Source organism: Rhipicephalus microplus, unplaced genomic scaffold (assembly GCF_043290135.1).
Source record: "Rhipicephalus microplus isolate Deutch F79 unplaced genomic scaffold, USDA_Rmic scaffold_15, whole genome shotgun sequence".
In the NCBI taxonomy this organism is placed as follows: Eukaryota; Metazoa; Arthropoda; class Arachnida; order Ixodida; family Ixodidae; genus Rhipicephalus; species Rhipicephalus microplus.
Window position 1 is genome coordinate 18,202,947 of NW_027464588.1, and position 6,057 is coordinate 18,209,003.

The 6,057-nt window shown below is 47.9% G+C and overlaps 1 protein-coding gene across 5 annotated transcripts in view; it reads left to right on the top strand.

Annotated features, from left to right (window-relative positions):
- The window catches only part of LOC119185467 (uncharacterized), a 631,054-nt gene that overhangs the window by 20,267 nt on the left and 604,730 nt on the right, over nucleotides 1-6,057 (top strand). The window lies entirely within an intron of this gene.

Genomic DNA, 6,057 nt, shown 5'->3' on the forward strand with positions numbered 1-6,057 from the left:
GCCTAGCACGTATGAAAGTATTTCTTTAAAAAAGTTTTTTCAAAGCTTGCTTTTAGAAAAAGCATCTGGCATATTTCGACAACCAAGCCCATCCTCTGATGGCAATCAGGGGCACAATATTAGCGATTATTGACCACGGAGTTCACAAACGTAACCCGTGCCTAAATACTCAGTTAAACACAATCAATCAAGCAAGTAGGAGCGCTCGAACGACACCAACGCGCGCGGACGCCGTCTACGTTGCAGCAGCCATTGCTTATGCTAGGGCTACCGCACATAGCTCCCACAGTCACGTATACTCTCTCGATTCTGTTATAACGCCGAACGTTATCGCAGATGAAGGCAAAGCACGAAAACAGCAAACAAAAACGAGGGAAAACAACGCACGGCGATGGCCACAACAACGCGCCTTTGGAAGTCTGCTAGATCTTTCCCTGTTGCTGGTTACACTTGTCCTAAATAGCTTAAAAGACCGAGGCGCACGTGCTGGGAGCATCGCGGCATGTCAGCACCTCCAACCATACCGTCTTTAAGCAAAAAAAGCCATTTCGTACAGTGCGCCTCTGTATATAACTTTTTCTCTCTCTCTTTTTTTTACGCCCCGCCGCGGTGGTCTAGTGGCTAAGGTACTCGACTGCTGACCCGCAGGTCGCGGGTTCAAATCCCGGCTGCGGCGGCTGCATTTCCGATGGAGGCGGAAATGAAGGAGGCCCGTGTGCTCAGATTTGGGTGCACGTTAAAGAACCCCAGGTGGTCTAAATTTCCGGAGCCCTCCACTACGGCGTCTCTCATAATCATATCGTGGTTTTGGGATGTTAAACCCCACATATCAATCATTTCTTTTTTTACGCTTACACCTACAGAAACACGTTGCACATTTGATTATTAATAGAAATGTTATTACGAAGTAGCCTAAAGCATAACTTAAAACAATATCAATCACTTTGTGCAGTGTAGAGACAATGTGCAATCAGCAACCAATCCCGCCCTTGTTAAAGGATCACATCACTCACTGTATGAGTGATGCAGGCACTTACACAACATCGCGCATAGCAGTGTGAGCTCGTTAGGTCACACGTTTAATCGGGCATCTGCAACAGGCCCGCGAACGCATGCTGTTGTAAATTGCTGGCAGCCTACTTCGGCAAAGCTGCTTAGCAGTGTGAACTCGTTAAGTCACACGCTTAATCGGGCATCTGCAACAGGCCCGTGAACGCATGCTGTTGTAAATTGCTGGCAGCCTACTTCGGCAGAGCTGCTGCAGGCGCCCAGCTAGCGCTGTATGATTACTACCTACGAAAACAGTACACTCACCATTAACAGGCCCACGTTGTCCGTGTCCGCCACTCCATGAATAGTCCTTAATCCGAGCGTCACTTCGAACACGGTTTCATGCGTGACCACCATTGAATATGCGCCTGTTCGCTAGAACACACACAGCGACCAAGACCCCAGACCAACGCAACGCATTTGAAAGACGATGAGACAGAGAGAGCGACGTTGAGAGAAAGAAGGAGGAGGCACTGGAGGCGGCGCCGCAGCTGTCGAAGCAGGTGTTCGGTGACGCAACTCTTCGCTTATCTACGCCGCCGTTGTGGGAGCAACGCTGGCCGGGTTGGGCGGAGGGAAAGGAGGAGCTGGAAATCCGCCAAGACGGCGCCGAAAGGCAAACGCTATGGCGCATACGGCGGACCGGACGGCCGTTCGACGCGGAATGACTCCTTGTAAATGGCAACTCTCCTTCCAGCCAGTCGCACAGCGACGCGGGTTACTTACCAGCCTCGGGTTCTTTGAGTATTTTGACGGAATGCGATTGCAGTGGGCGAAAAATAGTGAAGCAAAACTTGCGGAAAACAAAGTGCACGATGAAATGGCCAGAAACAATAATTATTTCGTCCTTGGTGGCATTAGCGGGAGAGCATCTCTACACCTTTTTCCAGAGGAATTTCTTTTCGCATTGTCTGTGTCTGGCACTTCCGCGTATGCTGCCGCAAACACTGAATGCGTAGTCGAAGCTTGAACAAATTAATCCACAGTCGCGGATGTTTAGAAGGCTTGTCACGCACCACGAAACGTGCCGAGGTTGTTATAACAAACTCTTTGCTGACCACATGATCAGCACATAATTCCATATGGTTGCCCAATGAGCTAGCTAAGCCCCTTTAGCAAAGGCAGAGCACGTTCTTGTTAAACGTTAATATAAACGATGGTTGTGCATAAGTGCAGTGACAACCTTCCGTGTGAATTGGTCATAACCAACGTTTTCGAGCGTAGAAGCACCTCAGCGGACCTAATCAGCTACCACAGCAAGTTCGTAAGCAACGATCAGGTACGAAAATGTGCAGCTGTTTTCCATGTACTGAATAGTCCATGTACAGTGCGTTGACCACCGTCATTCCTTAAGCCACCTCCCATATAGACTCCCAGTCTGAACAGGTGTGGGACCTTAAACACTTAGAAGCAGTGCCCCCGCACACACACACACACACGAAATTCGAGGGCGCACGGGTTGATACACACGCATACTTATTCACAGGCGCACACACATACACGTATACATACAACACACACACGCAACCGTAAACGCACGCATGCATGGGCGTACACACGTGCACAGGCACGCATAGCACAAGCACGGACTCGCACATACACGCGCACGCACACATGCACGGGTGTACACACAATCGCGCTTACACGCGAACACATGCGCAGGCTCACGCACACACACCCATACTCGGGCAAACATTATGTTCCTGTATATAATCCACAGCAAACATGTAGCTTATAACCAACACTAAGGTGAGCTTTCGTAACGTGGATTGCAGTTATTTACCATTATAGATGAAACGCGATTTGCTTCTGCTGACATTCTGCTGTGTTCGGAGAGCACCTTCACACATTCTAAGTCTAGGCCGTCATTTAACGCAAGGTCCACATATTCGTGCAGTAGCTATGCTGCTCGGCCGCCAATCCGAAGGTTGCGGGTTCGATGCTGGCCGTGGCAGTCGAATTCAGATGGAGGCGAAAAGGTAGAAGCCTGTGCACTGTGCGATATCAGCGCCCATTAAAGAACACCAAATGGTCAAAATCTCTAGAGCTTTCCACTACGACGACCCTCATAATCATATCGAGGTTTTTAGACGTAAACTCCCAAGTATTATAATTATATGTTCTTCTTATGCTGCATATTCCATCTGATCAATCGTCACCTACACCCTTCTCAGGCTCAAAAGCACCCTTAGAGCCTATTTTAGGGTGCTATCGAGGCAAGCACCCAAACAAATGTGTGCTTTTTTTTCCATCGACCATTTATGGGTGTTAAAGGATGTTGCAAAGGGTGCTTTCTCGTAAAAGCACCCTTTTACACCCTTTTGGGTGTAAACATTTTTACTGTGTAGCCTCTGGTGTAGTCCATGAAAATCAAGAACAATTAAGTGATCGTTTATAAAACCTGAAAAAAAACCGCTTTTCTTTTTAATATTAAAGAAGCAATTTTATGTCTTTTCTTTGTTGTAATCATATTTTGCGCACACGCTCTTGGTAAATGAACGTTTTTTCTAGTTTCCCATGGGCTAAATATGGCAGTTGAGTGCAGCATCTGTGATTTCTTGTGCATGCTGTCTCCAATTGTTTGATTTTGCGTAACGATGACTTGGTTTAATAAATAAAGTAAGCAAAGAACAAGTTCTCGTACTTTATTATTCTCAGCTGTTGTTCGACCGGACTCACAGAGGGAGAGCAGACCTAAACGCCCGATCGAAGTGTCAAGATATTTGAAAGAACTTTTCGCGGAAGGGTTCTTCGCAATGATTGTTACTGGCAGTCGAGTCAATAAACCATAATTTCTGGCGTCATTTGTAAATTACTGCTGCTTTTTCGTGTGCCATGCCACCATGTTGGTGACTGCAACGAAGGAAATAAGTTTTAGTGTGTTGTGTGCGTATCGTTGTGCGGCACCCACAGCTCCTCGGCCGGATATGAGTGTTTTGCGTGTGCTATGTCATATCAGGAGCTCTTTTAGCGCTGTTTTTTGGTACCGTGTCACCGCACCCATGCTCCTAGGGAGCAAACTAGTTTTTCTAGCTCTATACGTCGCAGCCGCTGCGGCATTTTCGTAAAACAACTTTTGGTGCTTTTTCGCGTACAACCCCGCAGCACGCACGCTCGTCAGGAGTTGTTCATCAGCATCTTTTTCGAGTGCTAGGTCGCGAAGTCCACAGCTCTTTCGGAAGTGTACTTTTGTTGTTTTTTTCGTACCGTGCCATGGCATCGATGCTCCTCGGGAGGGTTTTTTAGCGTGTTTTTCGAGTGCTTTGTCGCACCGTCCACGGCTCTTTCGCAGGAGCATTTTTGGCGTTTTTCCGTGTACCATGACATTGCGGCCATGCTCCTCTGAAGGAATTTGTTTTAGCGTGTTTTTTGAGCGCCACGTCACAGCCTCTGCGGCTGTTTCGCGGATGCACTTTTCGCGCTTTTACCGCGTACCATGCCTTTGCGTCCATACTCCTCGAGAGGAGTTTTTTCGCGTGTTTTGCAGCGCGACGTCACCGCCTCCGAGGCTCTTTTGCAGAACCGCTTTTGGTGATTTTTCCGCTCACAGTGACCGAGCGTCCACGTTTGTTTGGAGTATTTTAGCGAGTTTTCGAGCTCTATGTCAGAGCGTCCATGGTTTTTTTGCAGAAGCTCTTCAGCCACTTTCTTTTTTGTACTGTCCCACAGCATTCATGCTCCTCGGAAAACGTCTTTCCAGCGTGGTTTCGAATGAGATGTCGCAGTGTCTGTGGCTCTTTTTGTAGGAGCTTTTAGCGCTTTTTCTACTTACCGTGCCTCAGCGTCCCCGCTCCTCGGGAGGAAGTCTTTAGCGTGTTTTTAGAGCACTAGTCACAGCCTCTGCGTCTCTTTCGCAGAAACATTTTTGACGTTTTTCTGCGTGTCGTACAAAAGTTTCCACGCTCCTCGGGGGGAGTTCGTGTGTTTTACCAGCACATCGTCACAGCTTTTGCGGCGCCATTTGCAGAAACCTTTTTAACGATTTTTCATGTAGCGTGCCAGACCTTCTACGCTCTTCGGGAGGAGTGTTTTTGGCGTGTTTTTCGAGTGCCATTACAGCATGTGCAGCTCTCTCGAAAGTTCTTGTAGCGCCCTTTCACGTGTATACCTTGCCAAAACTTCGAAAAAGCCTGGGCAGAAGTCTTTTAGCGTCTTTTTTATTCACCGTCGCAGGGTCTACGGCTGTTTTCGCAGCTGTGTAGTTTCGCAGCTGTGTGTGTTTTTCGCAGCTGTGCACCACGTCATGGGTTCTCCATAGGACCTGTTCATTTCAGCGTTTTTTGCGCACACTGTGTCAGATCACAGACGGCTGCTGAGCTCGAGTTCTCTCAGCACGTTTTCCCTCCAACGTGAACTTCAGCGGCTCCTGAACAGGAACTCTTTTAGCATTCTTTGTGCGCATCATGTAACAGCGTTGTTGCCTCCTCTGTGGCAGCGGTTGCAGCATTCTTCATTTCTCCGCGTACTATGTGACAGCACAGGCACGATTTGTTGCGGCCGCTCTCATTTGAAGCGCTCCTTTTCATACTACGTGAGAGCAGCAGCAACTAACTTGGGTGGCTACGAGTGAACATACTTACAATAGTGTTTTGCACTCGTCAAAACGCTAAAAGTATGTTACATTGGCGATGACATATGGGCTTTACAGTGCATATGTGACAGGGGACGAGGAAACAGATGGAAGCAATGTGGTTCACGCCTCTGCCCTCGAGCACAGCAGCTAGTCCCTTCACCACACAGTGTACGCAGAAGTGTACTGAGACCACATCCACCAGTTATTCAGCGATACTACAATAAAGACTCCAGCGCCAAGCAGGTTCTTCACTTCATGCAACACTTACGAAAGAAGGCATGATATTCACACTCCTACAAAGCAGCATACAAATTGACAGAACATCAATACTCTGCTTCTACACCGACAGTCTAGAACCTCTGTCCACTTTGAAACATGCTACCGAGGACAAACTTGGATTTGGTGAAGCATGCTGTAGAGCAAAATTTTTGGCC